Source organism: Chiloscyllium plagiosum, chromosome 6 (genome assembly GCF_004010195.1).
Source record: "Chiloscyllium plagiosum isolate BGI_BamShark_2017 chromosome 6, ASM401019v2, whole genome shotgun sequence".
NCBI classification, from domain to species: domain Eukaryota; kingdom Metazoa; phylum Chordata; class Chondrichthyes; order Orectolobiformes; family Hemiscylliidae; genus Chiloscyllium; species Chiloscyllium plagiosum.
The window spans coordinates 107,466,483-107,483,258 of record NC_057715.1 but is presented as its reverse complement, the minus strand read 5'-3'; the positions used below and the strand labels follow the sequence as shown (position 1 = coordinate 107,483,258).

Genomic DNA, 16,776 nt, shown 5'->3' with positions numbered 1-16,776 from the left:
GCTGAGAAGATTAGGGTAAATCCAAAGAGGTTCTTGAAGTATATTAAAAGAAAAAGAATAACTAGAGAGAGAATTGGATCTCTCAAGGACCAAAGTGGACATGTATATGTAAAACTACAGGAGATGGGCAAGGTTATCAATGAATATTTCTCCTCTGTGTTTACCATGAAAAAAGACATGAGGACTTGTGAACTTAGGGAAGTTAGTGGTCATATCTTGGGGACAGTCTACATCACAGTAGAAGAGGTGTTGGATGTATTAGAATGCATGAAAACAGATAAATCTCCTGGTCCTTACCAGATATATCGAAGAACACTGCAGGAAGCTAGAGAAGAAATTGTGGGGGCCCTGGCTGATAGTTTTGCATCATCGTTAGGTCCCAGCAGACTGGAGGGTAACGAATGTTGTGCCCTTATTCAAGAAGGGCTGCAAAGAAAAAGCTGGGAACTATAGACCAGTAAGCCTAACATCTCTGGTAGATAAGTTACTTGAGAAGATAAGATATACATGCATTTGGAATGACAGTGTTTGATTAGGAATAGTCAGCATGTCTTTGTGTGTGGGAGGTAATGCCTCATAAATTTGGGAGTTCTTTGATGAAGTGACCAGGAAGGTGACGAAAGCAGGGTGGTAGACGTAGCTTATATAGATTTCAGCAAGGCCCATTGCTGTTTGTTTTCTATAACAATGATTTGGATGGAAATGCATGATTCGTAAGTTTCCAGATGACATTAAATAGGCGGTATCATGGACAGTGAGAAAGATTATTAGAAATTGCAGCAGGACCTTGATCAGCTGGGGAAGTGGGCTGAGAAATGGCAAATGGAGTTTAATATAGACGTGTGAGGTCTTGCATTTTGGAAAGTCAAATCAAGTTAGGAGTTTCATGGTGAATGGTAGGGCCTTAATGAGTGTGGCGGAACAGCAGGATCTCGGAGTTTAGGTGTACGGTTCTCTGAAAGTGGAGTCACAAATAAAAAGGGCAGTGAAGAAGGCTATTGGCACACTGGCCTTCATCAGTCAGGGCATTGAGTATAGAAGCTGGGAAGTCATGCTGCAGTTGTACAGGATGTTAGCGAGGCCACACTTGGGGTTTTGTCTCCAGTTTTGGTCACCTTGCTACAGAAAGCTTGTTATTAAATGGACAAGAGTGCAGAAGAAATTTGCAAGGATGTTGCCAGGACTCAACTGTCTGAGTTATAAGGACAGGTTGGACAAGTATGACTTCTTTCTTTACAGTATAGCAGCCTGAGGGGAGATCTTATAGAAATGTATAAGATCATGAGAGGCATGGATAGGGTGAATACACTCAGTCTTTTTTCCAAAGTTTAAGGTTAGCAGGGAAGCATAAAAGGGAACCTGAGGGACAAAAATTTTACTCACAGGGTGGTAGGCATATGGAATGATTTGCCAGCAGAAGTGGTTGAGACAGGTACATTAACAACATTTAAAAGGCATTTGGACAAATATATGGATAGGAAAGTTTAGAATGATATGGGCCAAGTGCAGGGAAATGGGGTTAGTGTGGATGGACATTTTGGTCGGCATAGACCAGTTTAGGCCTAAAGGCCTGTCTCCATGCTGTAGGACTCTATAACTCTATGACACATTCCCTTTAATGGCAGCTGTCTTTTTAAACCTCTCACATTACAATCCCTACTGTCCTGTTGTGCAGCCTCTGAAAAAATGTGTGATTATATCATAACATGTGGGTGGCATGGTGGCTCAGTGGTTAGCATTGCTGCTGCACAGTGCCAGGGACTGAGCTCCAGTTCTCGCCTTGGATGACTGTCTGTGTGGAGTTTGCACATTCTCTCCGTGTCTGCATGGGTTTCCTCTGGCTGCTCTGGTTTCCTCCCACAGTCCAAAGATGTGCAGGTTAGGTGAATTAGACATGCTAAATTGGCCATTGTGTTCAGAGATGTATAGACTAGGGGCATTAGTCGGGGAAATGTAGAGCAAATGGTTCTGGGTGGGATACTCTTTGGAGGGTCAACTTCGACTTGTTGAGCCAGATGGCTTGTTTCCACACTGTAGGGATTCTATGATCTATGTTTGTGCAGGCAGTTTCTATATAGAAGTGGACATAGGAACTTACACATCAGTAAGCCTAACATCTCTAGTAGATAAATTACTTGAGAAGATTCTGAGATAAGATTTACGTGCATTTGGAAGACAGTGCTTGATTAGGAATAGTCAGCATGGCTTTGTGTGTAAGTGGGAGATCATGCCTCATAAATTTATTAGAATTCTTTGATGAAGTGACCAGGAAGGTGATGAGAGCAGGGTGTTGGATATAGTCTGCATGGATTTCAGCAAGGCCTTTGCCAAGTCTGGTCCCATTGCTGTTTGTTATCTATATCAATGATTTGGATGGAAATGCATGATTAGTAAGTTTGCAGATGACACTAAAATAGGCGGTATCATGGACAGTGAGGAAGATTATCAGAAATTGCAGCAGGACCTTGATCAGCTGGGGAGGTGGGTTGAGAAATGGCAAATGGAGTTTAATAAAGATAAGTGTGAGGTTTTTATATAGGAGTGGACATAGGAGTTAAAGAAGGAAGTATAAATAATGAGAGCAGAATTGATTACTTTAGAATAAGTGATTTTTGTTTACATACCCTGGTGTAGCTAACCCTTGATCGCTAACCTTCCGGACTCTCCAAAGTCTTTCCACCACCTACAATGCACAAGTCAAGAGGATGATTTGCTCCCCACTGGCCTACATGAGTGCAGCTCCAATAGCACTCAAGAAGCTCTACACTATCCAAGACAAAGCAGCCTGCTTGGAATGCATCCCGTGTAATACTTTGAACAATCTTTGCTTTTACCACTGATACACAGTGGCAGCAGTGTGCACCATCCACAGATACACTGCAGAAATTCACCAAGCCTCCTTTGACAGCATTTTCCAAAGCTGTAATCTTTACCACCAGGGACAAGGGCAGCAGATAAAAGGGAGCACTGCCACATACAAGATCCCCATCTAAGGCCATAGCACCTGACTTGGAAATACATTGCCCTGCCTTCACTGTCATTTGTTCAAATTTCCTTACAGCACCTGTGGGTGCATTTGCACCCCACTGAGCTGCAGTGGTCCCAGAAGGGAGCTCAATACTGCCTCTTCAATTACAGAAGGACAATAAGTGCCAACCCAGCCACCAATTCCCACCTCCCGTGAATGAATGAAGAGGAAAACTACTTCATCTTGGGACTAGATGTTTAAAATCAAATGTATCAATTGATATTAAATGAAGATGAGGCACACATGGACGTGTGTGTGTGTTTATTAAGATGCCACACAGAGTTCAAAGATGTGCAGGTAAGGTGGATTGGCCTATAGTGTCCAGGATATACAGGTTTGGTGGATTAGCAGGGTTCCAGGGATAGGGTGGGGTGGGAGAGAGGTGGAGCATGATGGGTGGGATGCTTTCGTCTCCATTAACAGCTATTCACCACGTCTTCACAGATGCTGACAGATCTTTGTTTTTGTTTACGCTCTTTGGCGGGTAGGTGCAGACTTGACGGGCTGAATGCCCTCTTTCAGCACGGCAAAGATTCTATGCAATTAGGAGGGCAAAAAGAGGATGCATGATGGAATAATGGCAGGTCAATAAAGGAAAACCCCAGGTTAGCTCGAAAGCAAAACTGCATTTGCCATATAGAAAGCAAAAGAACTGTTGTAAATCAGAAACAAAAACTGAAATTACTGGAAAAGCTCAGCAGATCTGGCAGCCTCTGCTAAGAGAAATCAGTGTGTGTTGCTGGAAAAGCAGAGCAGGTCAAGGCAGCATCCGCTGCTCCTCGGATGCTGCCTGACCTGCTGTGCTTTTCCAGCAACTCACTATCAACTCTGATCTCCAGCATCTCCTAAGAGAAATCAGAGATAATGTTTCCAGTTCAGTGACCCTTCCACAGAACAGTGCCTTTGCCATTTCTGGTTAACCTGCTGTCATAACTATAAAAACATAATCATCTAGTCCTGAAGAAGCGTTATATCCGAAACGTCGACTTCTCCAGCTCCTGATGCTGCCAGGCTTGCTGTTTTCTTCCAACCTGCTCGACTACTTTGGGATTCCAGCATCTGCAGTTTTTGTTTTGTCTCTAACCCAGCTGTCATAAGGATGGCCAGTAATTCTGCAAACTGCTTCCAACTTGCCCTTGTGTTGCTCCCATTCCAATTTGCACAAACAGCTCTAAAGCGGAGAGGCGGAGGCGGTCTGACCTACCCTCCCTCCTGTGAGGGAAGGGACACTCCTGGAGCGCGTAAAAAGCATCTGAAAACAATCTCTGGTTGAAAGCATGCTCGCGTCCAAACAGCAACCGGGGACTCAGGCAGCTCATTGGAAAATCTGCCCACCCCCCAGCAACACACACACAAAAACACGCACACACCAAAAATCAAATCGATACCAACAATTTCACAATTACACTTTCGTCGGGGGGGGGGGGGGGGGGTGACTGGTTTGGATACAGTAATTTCACAGCCCCCGTTCAGTTAAGCAGCCAAGCGGACTCGAGTTAATAATAAAAACACACACAAACACACAAAACTTGCAGAGGGGAAAGCGGAGGAAAAGTAAAAGGATATACCCGCGCCACTGAACCTTAGACAACAGGTCAGTTCATCAAACTGCGTACAAAACCCGGTGCTGCCGTGTCAAGTACACGAAAGAATCGCGCCATCGATCCGTTCTGGTCGGGATTTTAACAGGGGGCGGGGGGGGGGGGGGAGTTGGTAAGTGACTCGTATTATGAGGTTTCCCTTTATATATATCCCTATCCCCCCGCCCTCCTTCCCCTCCCCACGGCGTTATGATTGACAAGAGTGGAGCTATCCGGCCTGAGACTGCAGCGAATGCACTAAGGCGTGAAATGAATTGTTGAATTTCCAGCGTGGCCCGGTTTATCTTCCTGTTTGCAGTAAATCCCCTGGGGATCATGGGGGGGTCAAATCCACCCATATGTAAGATATTTAAATAAAGACTGGGACAAAAAAAAATACAGGCGTACAATCAACGGCACAACGGAGAGATAGAGTGAGAGAGACAGGGAGAGAACCGTAATCATTTGCAATCAACAGCGCGTTTGGGAAGGTCTCCTTTCTGGAATACCAATCAATGTATTTCACACACACACACACTTCTCCACGCTAAGTGACTGAATGCCTGGCCCGGCAAGCATTAGAAACCTCAACTTTTTATCCACCTCTCGGCTCTGCTTGACACATTCCACCTTCAGCAGTGTGTGTGAGTGAGAGAAAGAAAGAGACAGAGGAGGGAAGTGAATCCCAAACGTTTGCGGGCGTTCGCTGTGTGAGTTTTTTTTTAAATTCTCCCCAACGTGTACATCTGAAAGACTGAGATAGTTTTATTTCTCTGGCCGAACACTCTGGCTCGAGAGCGGATCTCTGTTTTCCTCCCAGACTCTCTCTTGTGTGTATCTTATCTGAGGCGATTTCTTTCATGCAACCATGTCAGTATTGGATGTGCTAATTTGGAATTGATCGTTTCCTGGATAGCGGCGAGGGAGCTACCTGTATTGTTTATCTTTAAACAAAAAACAGAAACCTCTGCCTGATTTGTCACTCAAGAGAAAAAAAAACCCTTGTTGCAGATATTTTGCCTCAGTGTCTAGTGCGCTTTGAACCTTGCATCGGGCTACCTTGTCAGAGGCTGCTTGAGATTTTTTTTTTCAATATTTTATCGCTGTCTCCTGGGGTCGGATACGCTCAGATCCAGGAGTTCTGGATGTCATGCAGTCTCTGATCTCTCCGGTGACAAAGGCTATTCTAGTTGCGCTGTTTATTTTCGCCATCCTGCTAATTCTTTACGTGATCCTCTGGTACATCTGTCGTGATGTGGATTGTGATCACGGTATCTGATTCGGAAGGCGAAGCACGCTGAGGACGAACTGACATTGAACAGCGAGGGAAGAAACTGACGGAACGGTGAGTACACTAACCGAACCTCCCCCCTCCCCAACCCACCCCCTACAACCACAACCACCTCACTCCCATTCTTCCCACTAACCTATTTTTAAAACATAAAATACGCAGCTCAAACAACGAAACGTAAACAGTCCTCCTTGTTTTGGACAATGCGACTAAACAACCGGTTGATGTTAGTAAACCAGGCTACATCTGCGACAGACAACACCCCCCCCCCCCCACCCCTCACCCCACCCTCCGCACCCTTAGGTGTTGATAAATGATTTATCGCACCCTATAATCAGAATGCAGTGAGCCTCAGAAATGTGCAAAATATTATTGTACGGTTTATCGCTAAGACAGAGTGAGAGATGAACTCGCTACTTTCTCTCAGAAGACGGAGAAGTTTCCTTGGAGCAATTTGTTTACGTTGTATTTAAAATAAAACCCAAAAGAATTGCGTTAGAGTCATAGAGATGCACAGCACGGGAACTGACCGTTCCGTCCAAATCGTTCATGCCAACCAGATACAGGTATCCTAAATTAATCTAGTCCCATTTCCCAGCATTTGGCCAAAGCTTTCCTTTTTATATACCCGTCCAGATGCCTTTTAAATGTTGTACTTGTATCGGATGCTGGAAATCAGAAACTAAAACAGAAGTTGCTGGTAAAGCTCAGCAGGTCTGGCAGCGTCGATGGAGAGAAGTCAGAGTTCATGTTTCGGGTCCAGTAACCCTTCCTCACAACTCTGATTTCTTCCCACAGACGCTGCCAGGCTTGAGCAGCAACTTCTGCTTTATTCTGTTTTTATTTTGTTGGTTGTGGTTAGGGGCGAAATTCAGAATGTTTCTGGGTGTCACTCTTAAATTTGCAGGGGGGGTCAGTACTCCGTGGATCCCAGAGCATGGCTGGAACTAAGTCACTTTTTCCAATGGCGGTGACTTGTGGTGCACTTGTAGTCTCCCTATCCCTAGAGCGGGAGGCCTAGGTTCAAGACCAGCCTTCTCCAGAGGTGTGTAGTCACATCTTTGAACACGCTGATTGGAGAATATCGTGTAGGGCAGAAGCTTGCTCTCTAGCATCTGCAGTCCTCATGATCTTCTACTCGTGGTAGTCTCCTTACCTCTGGAGCAGGAGACCCAGTTTAAAGTCCCATCTGCTCCAGAGGTGTGCCCTAACATCTTTGAACAGGTTGATTGCAATTAAAGGAGGCTACAGTGGTGTTCAAAGACTTAATCCTTACTTTCAAACAATTTCATTAATAAAACCTAACACCGCATCCAGATCAACTTCTTGCACAAATTGAGACTGCAGTCTTGGGCTCCAACAACAACAAAAAAGTATTATAGAAACTCATGTCTACTTTGACTCAAACAGTACGAAACAGTGAAGCAGGCGAAAGGCCAGAGGTTTAACATTTTCCTCACGTTTGCTTCCATCGCCTTTATGTTTTCTCTCTCTTGAGCTTTACAAATTCCGATCCATCACAAATTGAATTTCATTTTTTTGCCCGTGTGTACGCGTGTCTTTGAGCATACCAGTTTGGTAAGGAGAAAAAAAGACGGACACACACACACTCACAATGATAAGGGGATCTCACGTTCACCCGCGATGCTCACCCGCGTTTTCAAACACCGATCCCACGGAAGATTCGTGAAAGCACATGGTGTTCGCCGATTGGGAGAACGGGGAGATTGCATTGTGGAGGGGCGGGTTTGCAATGTAAATAAACAGGAACATTCATGCACGTAAACACTAAGCAAGGAGCCAGTGCAAAACCATTCATTCATGAACTCTCCAAAATGCAATCTCGCTCTCTCCAGCACTTGACTCTCTATAGGAGGATAAAATGCGTTCGATTAATTCCCAGCACATCCCTCCGCTTCAAAAACAAACGCCCCCCCCACCCCACCGAACAATCCTTCTCTGGTACTAGGTTGCTGCAATTCACTTTGCCAACTACCTGCACTGACCAGATACGGTGTTGCAGTGAAAGAGACTAACACACACAACAAAAAATATTAAAGAGGACTTTTAAAATTGTATCTACCCGCGCAGACAAAATAGATGTCTGTTCAATAATCAGCACGCCACTTGAAGTAACTTCACAAATGCCAGACGCAACAAGTACCTTCTCGGTTTATGAGGGAACAAATAGCAAGGCACTGCCATTTTAAAGGCACATCACAGGCTGTATTGTCTTGGACATGTTTTGTCAGATATCGAATTTAAATTAACACCGTTCTTGTGCATTATACATCTTGTACATGAACACAATAAGATCTTTTTTAAAAAAAAAAGAAAACGAAACAACATACTTCAAGCTAATTTGTAGGAGCTGATGTACAAAATGGTTACAGGTCCAACAAACAATAGTTCTCCCCATGAAAACCTTAAACACCAGCGGCGATTCGACAATACACCATGCTCAGGGCAACAGACTAACCTCGCTTGGAATCGTGACCCTCAATCCTCTGAATGTCACGACACGTAATGTCTTGGGCAATTGATTTAAAGACTGGCATAAATTGAAATCTCAAGTTGCAATTGCATGACTAGTTTTCGTTTTGGTTTAAACAAGGCAAAGCCTCTGCAGATTACTAATGTTTACTGGTGAAGCATTTAAAGCAAGTGCAGTTGCTCCTCATGACAAGACAGGGTCAGCATGTTGAACTGCACTGTGCTCATTCTCAGTTCCCTCACATAGAGGGAATTTACAACGGCTGTTGTACATGCGGCTGCTTTGCATATTCTATTCTTCAGGGCTATTTTACACGGACTGTTTTACATGGGGCTGTGGTGTTTGATTTTTACATCACTTACTATGCGCGACTGCAGTACATATTCTATTCTACACATGGGCAACTCTACCGAGATAGGAGTCAAAGTGCCAATGTAAACCGTCTCAAGGTTCACCGGCGTGTTTTCAAAGATTCTAGGGACCAAAGAAAAACGACTAAAGAGGAATGTCTTTTGAAATAAAGGAGTGTCAGAAAGGTTGAGGGAGTGGAATTCCAGCGTTTAGGGCTCAGGAAGCTATTAAAATCAAAGGTTGCACTAGAGGCCAGTATCCATAGACCACAGAGAGACCTCGGACAGTTGTAATACGTCAGGAGGTTAAAAGAAGGAGGGCTGAGTCAGACCATTGGAAACACGGCAGAGAATTTTAAAATCTCAATGTTGCTGGGCTGCAAGTCAATACAGATCAGCTAGCGGAGGGCGGTTGTGAATTAGGATGGGGGTTAGCCTGCACGCCTTTGGAATGGTCAGGTCTGGAGGGAAGAGAGAGGTGTTTGAGGGTTTCAGAAGTAGGTGAGCTGAGTAGGGGCAGAGACAGGCAACAGAATGGAAATGCATATAGGCACACCTGGTAATGGAGCTAATATGTGGTCAGAACTTCACCTCAGGGTCAAAGAGGAAGTAGAAAGAACCATAGAATTCCCACAGTGTAGAAGCAGGCCATTCAGCCCATCAAGTCCACATTGACTCCAAAGAGCATCCCTCCCAACCCCTCCCTTTACACTATCCCTGCAACCCTTCCTTCCCCGTGGCTAATCCATCTAGCTTGCACATCCCTGGACACTATGTGCCATTTTGCATTGCTAATCCACCTAATCTGCACATGTTTGAATTGTGGGAGGAAACTGGAGCACATGGAAAAAAACCCACACAGATGGGGGAGAACATACAAACTCCACACAGTCATCTGAGGGTGGAGTCAATCTGGGGTCCCTGGTGGCTGTGAGCCAGCAGTGCTAACCACTGAGCCACTGTGCAGAGCATTGATGGACCATATCTGGTGTATTATGTACAGCATTGACCACCTAATTTCAGAAAGTGTGTTAGTACATTGGAAAGTGTTCAGAAAGGGTTTACTTGACCAGGTTTACCAGAAATGTGTAGGATATCTGATGAGGGAAAGCTGGACAGGCCAGGCTTGATATTGGCTGAAGTTTGGAAGAGTAACAGGTGACAAGATTGAAAAATATGAGATTGTGAAGGGTCATGACAGGAAAAAAAAGGAGAATCTCTTATGGGAGAATCAAGAAATGAGTTTGCTGGTTAAAAATGAGAGGTTATCTATTTAGCCCAAAGACGAGGAGTTTTTTTCCATAGAGGGTCATGAGTCTTTGGACCTCTCTTCCTTTACAAGTGACGGAAGCAGACAGAGTCTGTATATATTTCAAGATAGATGACAGATAGACAGACAAAGGGTGGAATGTTATCGAGGGTAGGCAGGAATGTGGACTAATGAGATCTGCTATGATTTTATTGAATGATGAAGTAGACCCCAGGGGCTGAGTGGCCTACATCTGCTTCTAATTCATATGTGCATAATTACATAGTGATAATCGCTGAATCATATCAGTCAGCTAAAGTCTTGGACTGTTCCACCACCATTTCTGGATAGTCTCCTGTCTCACTCACTGCACAGGCCCAGTGCAGGTGGGGGAGCAGTTAAGTAAGGGAATTGAAGTTCTCATTATTGACTCTGGATCCTATTAACTCTCATGGCTTCAGATTAAACATAGGCAGGGAAACCTCCTGCTGTTCAACATGTATCACCATTCCTCAGCTAGTAAATTAATATTCTTCCATGTTGAGCACCACCAAGAGAAAGCAAGAAAGGTAGCTAACACACAGAATAAACTTTGCATAATACATGTATGTCACTGTCTATCACCAGGAGTGACTCAGTCACCTATTGAGCCTGTGGGGAATTCAAGGACATACAGACCTATATGCAGTCAGGTCCCGGGCCTTCCCGTGGCTTGCCACTTCAACACACAATCCTGCTCCCATGCCCACATGTCTGTCCTGAGCCTGCTGCAATGGTCCAGTGAAGCTCAACGCAAGCTGGAGGAACAGCATCTCATCTTCCGACTAGGCACGTTACAGCCTGCCGGTCTCAACACTGAATTCAACAACTTTAGATGATTATCCCATCTCGACCCCTCTGTTTTCATTCTGCTCCGTAATTTTATTTCATTTATTTTATTTATCATTTTTTATATGTTTTCAATGTTCTGTACCTCTTATTTCTTGATTGTCTCTATTTCTCTCGCTCCCCACTCTCTCATCACATTTTCCCTCTCCTCTTCCCCCTTTGCTACCCTTCTCCCCTGTTTTCCATTTTGCCTCTGCTTCACCCATCCCCCCCATCCCCCACATATTTTGTCACATAGCACTGACTTCAGCCTTGGTCATTCACAGCTCCTCTCCCTATAATCTCTGCATGCACTGTCATTATCACCTCTTTATTGCTACCTTTGCTTCCGGAGCCATGACTCACTTTCTCTCAGCCTAGTATAAATACCACTCTATTTCTCCATTTTTTTTATAGCTTTGACAAAGGGTCACTTAGACTCGAAACATCAGCTGTTTTCTCTCCTTACAGGTACTGCCAGAGCTGCTGAGATTTTCCAGCATTTTCTCTTTTGGTTTATGTCAACATACAAGTTGGCAGAAAGTGTCATTCAATAAGATAATTGCTGATAATTTTATTGATCATTCACGGGATACGGACTTTGGTAGCTAAGGCAGCATTTATTACCCATCCCTAATTGCCCTCAGGAAGGCAGTGGTGAGCTGCCCTCTTGAAACATTGTTGTCCATTTCATGTAGGTACATTCACTTGGGAAGCACACACTTTGTGCAGAGATGATAGCTCAAAAGATCATCTCTAGACTAATAATCTAGAGACCCAGATAAATATGGGTATCCAGGTTTGAACCCAATGTGGCAGATGGTGAAATTTGAACGAAATGAAGTCTAGAAATGAAAGTCTAATGATGACCAACAAACCATTGGTAATTGTCATTCAAAAACCCATCTGGATCACTAATGCCCTTGAGGGAAGGAAACTGCCTGGCATTGACTAAGGCACTGGAAACAACAATGGTGAACACAGCATTGAGTCAACATACCCTTGGAGCTTGTGCCAACATTGGGAGAGCTGTCTCACAAACTAGTCAAACAACAGCCTTACATAGTCATACTCATGAAATCATACCTTTGCACAATGTCCCATACTAACCATCCTGATATATCGTGTCCCACAGGCAAGACAGACCCAGCACAGTGGCATACGTTTAGGAGGGAGTTACTTTTGGAATGCTCAAAATTGACTCTGTACCCTATGAAATCTCATGAGTTCGGGTCAGACCTCCTGTTGATTCTTCCTTCTGCCTTCCTTTCTTGCTGATGAATCTGTGTTGAACACCAGTTGGAGGAAGCACTGATGGTGGTAAGGGAGCAGGATGTTACTGTGGAGGAACACTTCAATGTCACAAGCATTGTGGGTCTTCCTAAACCAGATGAACTTCCATGGTTCAAGAAGGTAGTTCACCAGTATCTTCTCAAGGGCAACTGGAAGAGTTGATTCTGGCCCAGCCAGCATTTAAAAAAATTACAATGCTGTTGAGAAGGAAGTTCCCAGATTTTGACCCAGTGATACTGAAGGAATGGCAATATATTTGCAACTCAGTGGCTTGGAGGGAAACTTGCAGGTCATGGTGTGCCCGTCTATCTTATGCCATGTCCTTCTAGGTAGTGGTGTTTATAGATTTGTAAAGTGTTGCATATGGAACATTAATGAGTTGTTGCCGTGCATCTTGTAGATGGTACACACTGCTGCTGTTATGCATTAGTGATAGAGAGAGTGAATCTTTGTGGATGTGATATCAACCAAGTGGGCTGCATTATTCTGGATAGCGTCAAGCTTCTTGAGTGCTGTTGGAACTGCACTTACCCAGGCAAGTGGAAATATCCACCCTGATGGCATTGTGGGTCATCTAGACCAAATAGATTGCAATGGTTCAAGAAAATAGCTGACTACTATCTTCTCAAGATCAACTAGGGATGATCAATGAACTCTGGCCCAGGCAGCAACGTCCACGTCCCATGAATGAAAAAACAGAAAATCCCAATTTATCCTTCTAAGGTCCAGAGGATGTCTGGGATTACAGCAGGTGGTTTAAACCAGCATGAGAGAATAAACTAATTGACCCCAATTGCAACATTGTACCTGTTGTAGATGCATTCTGTCTATTACATTATTGATTCAGAGTTCTTGTGGAGACCAAAGTTTATCTTTAAATTGGGAACACTTTCCATTGTGTCACATGGTACTGTCACTGAACTAAGTGGGAAAGATTAAGAACAGATCTGGTTGCTCAAATCCGGGCATCAGTGAGGTACTGTGAGCCAGTATATAATCTTTTTATCATCCCCATCAAGTCGGATCATCAACCGTGGTTAAATTAGATGTAGACAAGAATTGACAATGAATATTGCTGAAAAATAAGGACATGTTCTTGAAGTGATTCTTCTCCCACTCATCAGGACAAATGCAAGAATGATAAATTTTAAATGATCACAACAATTTACACCACAGGAGAAGAATTTTCTGATCACTTGACATTTGTTGTGACAGTGACATCGGAAAAGCAACTGGCAACAGTAGGATCCCCGTGCTCCCAGTTAATTAAAAAATGACACAAGACCTGATCATATTCTCTTTGTTGACAGAATCCAGGTCCCAGTGAACGGATGCATGTCACTTTCAGCAACCATAAATGTGTCACATTACAAGCTCAACTGATCATCCTAAATTGGTTGGCAGTGTAGCTATTAACATACGCAGGACTTAACATATATTTGCTTTCTCCATGGCAACAACTCAGACAACAAGAATCAATTTTTCAACCAATCAACAGTCTTTCCTCCTATAATATAAACTGTCATGATCGTTTGAAATTTGTGACATCCTGTTAAGTAAAAAGTGAGAAATGTTTGGCAACATGTTGTTTCAGCAATACAAAGGGAATTCCAGAAACAGCACTAGGCATACCTGGAAATAAGTTGAGAGTGTGTTGCTGGATGACTGCCTGACCTGCTGTGCTTTTCCAGCAATACACTCTCAGCTCTGATCTCCAGCATCTGCAGACCTCACTGTCTCATACCTGGAAATAAGGTTAAACTGCAATGCAGCATGTTATAAAGTTATACTATTATCAACATTCTGTATTGCATTCTGAGTCGTGAATGGTGCTGGATCATTAAGCAGTTTTCAGAAGGAGGAGATCCATTGAAGATTCCATCCTTAATGATGTCTAACCCCAGGAACAGAGTGCAGGAGAAAAGCCTGTTGCATTTGGGACCACCCTGAAGTTTTAAGTTGATGATCCTTCTTAGTCTCATCTCCTTGCCAGTGCAGATGCACATTTGATTAATTCCACGTGACATCGAGAAACATGTGAGGATACTGAATACAGGGAAAACCATTATCCCTGATAGCATCTGGTGTTATGTTAAAGACCTGCACTCAAAAACGACCTCAATGCAAGGTGTCAGCATTGGCAACATTGCCAAAGTATTTCCCACCAAGAAAGTTATAGATAAATTCAACTTCATCAATTTACTCACAAGTATCATCAAAGTGCTAGAATAATTATCAGCACTCACTCACTGATGATACTTGTTTGAGGTGCACCAGCAGCACATAGTTCCCAAACTCACTATGGGCATGGTCTGAAATGGACATAAACATTAAATATTAGGGGTGATATGAGACTGACTGCCTTTGACACCAAGCCAACATTCAATCAAAATATTGCATGATGTACTATCAAACTCAGTATGAGGGAAGCTTTCCAGTGGTTGAAGTCTCTGGAGAGTTGGATGTTGTTGAAAGCTCCTGTGGTGATTTCTGTGTGAGAGTGTAGACTGAACTAAGCTCAACCTAAGCTCAGCTTCATCAATAGCCTTCCCTCTATCGTAAGTCAGAAGTGTGGCTTGTTCTGTGATAGTTGTTTATATTGGCAATTTCTCCAACAATGAACACAGTTCATTTCCACACGTAGCAAGACCTGGACAACATCTAGGCCTGAGTGAATTAGCGGTAAGTAACATGCACACCATGCAAATATCAGGGAATTCTCATATTGAGCAATTAAGTGTCTAATCATTTCCCCCTTGGAAATCAATGACAAAATTATCACTAAGTCATTATTATCAACAACTTGATTGGCACTGAGCAGAAACTGAATTAGACCAATCATATTAATTCCATGGCTACATATAGAGGTCAGAGCCTGGATATCTCCTGATATCCCAAAGACCACCAGTACCTACAACTAGGAGTGTGTCCTTGAAGCTGTCTCTGCCACAATGTTGTAGAAACACGACACTATCCCTGACAAAGTCGTCTGCCTTTTTGGCAGGTTATCCAATTGCCTATATGTCCATGCTGTCCTCCATCAGTGTCCCATGACTGCAGTGAGCACTGCCTACAGGATTCATTGAAGCCATTTGTCAAGGCTTGCTCACAAGAACGCAACTCCCACCATGTTTGGAGGTCAAGGGCAGCAGAGGCAGGGGGATGTGATCTCTTCCAGGACTCCTCAACTTAGAGATGCACATCATCACTGTTTATCATGAATAAGCTTCTCTAGAAATATTGTGGTAATACCTTCATCACATTGACTGCAACTCGTGAAGGATAGAGCTTGCCACCTCCAACTAAGAATGGACAATAAATGCTGGTCTTGGCAGCAATACCCACTTCATTTTAAACCATTTGAAATTTGAAAGGAAATTCATCATTATAGGTGCCTGCACTGAAAATGTAGTTTTGAACTGGCTTGCAGTTATTGCCCAGTCAAAAGAGTTTATGTTCTACTGCTCTAATTTGAAATATTTTTCTTGCTAACTAACTCCTCATAGGTATACTGCCCTGGGTTTTAACTTTAAAAATAGAACTTTGGAAAATTGAGGTTTGCTTGATTAGGTTTTATAAAGGGCATTGACATATAAAACTGTAATTGTTAATTCACTTTCGGACCTGAATCTCTGACCTGATTCAGAATTCAGTTATAGAGAGACAGAGATGCACAGCATGGAAACAACCCTTCGGTCCAACTTGTCCATGCTAACAGGATATCCTAAATTAATCTAGTCCCACTTGCCAGCTTTTGGCCCATATACTTCTAAACCCTTCCTATTAGAGTCATAGAGATGTACAGCATGGAAACAGACCTTTTGGTCCAACCCGTCCATGCTGATCAGATATCCCAACTCAATTGTGGGCAGCACAGTGGCACAGTGGTTAGCACTGCTGCCTCACTGCGCCAGAGACCCAGGTTCAATTCCCGCATCAGGCGACTGACAGTGTGGAGTTTGCACACTCTCCCTGTGTCTGCATGGGTTTCCTCCAGGTGCTCTGGATTCCTCCCACAGTCCAAAGATGTGCAGGTTAGGTGAATTGGCCATGCTAAATTGCCCACAGTGTTAGGTGAAGGGGTAAATGTAGGGGAGTGGGTATGGGTAGGTTGCACTTCGGCAGGTCGGTGTGGACTTGTTGGGCCGAAGGGCCTGTTTCCTGTAAGTAATCTAATCTAATCTAATCCCACCTGCTAGCTCCTGGCCCATATCCCTCCAAACTCTTCCTATTCATATCCCCATCCAAATGCCTCTTAAATGTTGCAATTGTACCAGGAGAGTCAATCTTTTCCTTCTGTTTACCCTAATCCTACCTTTAGGTTCAGTAAGTATTGTGAAGGGAGATTTGGTGAATTGATGCAGTGTATCTGTTTTCCCTGGAGCGTTAGAGGCTAAGGGGTGACCTTATAGAGGTTTACAAAATTATGAAGGGCGTGGATAAGGTAAACAGACAAAGTCTTTTCCCTGGGGTGGGTGAGTCCAGAACTCGAGGGCATAAGTTTAGGGTGAGAGAGGAAAAATATAAAAGAGACCTAAGGGGCAATTTTATCACACAGAGGGTGGTACGTGTATGGAATGAGCTGCCAGAGGAAGTGGTGGAGGCTGGTACAATTGCAACATTT

At 43.7% G+C, this 16,776-nt stretch overlaps 1 protein-coding gene across 2 annotated transcripts in view; it reads left to right on the top strand.

The window, feature by feature from the left end:
- Positions 1-4,894: 4,894 nt before the first annotated feature.
- Positions 4,895-16,776, top strand: part of LOC122550920 (E3 SUMO-protein ligase ZBED1-like) — an 80,499-nt gene continuing 68,617 nt past the window's right edge. For both annotated transcript variants that reach the window (XM_043692375.1, XM_043692374.1), the window contains exon 1: positions 4,895-5,953. The gene's annotated coding sequence lies outside the window, so the exon portion shown is untranslated. The remainder of the gene's footprint in view (positions 5,954-16,776) is intronic.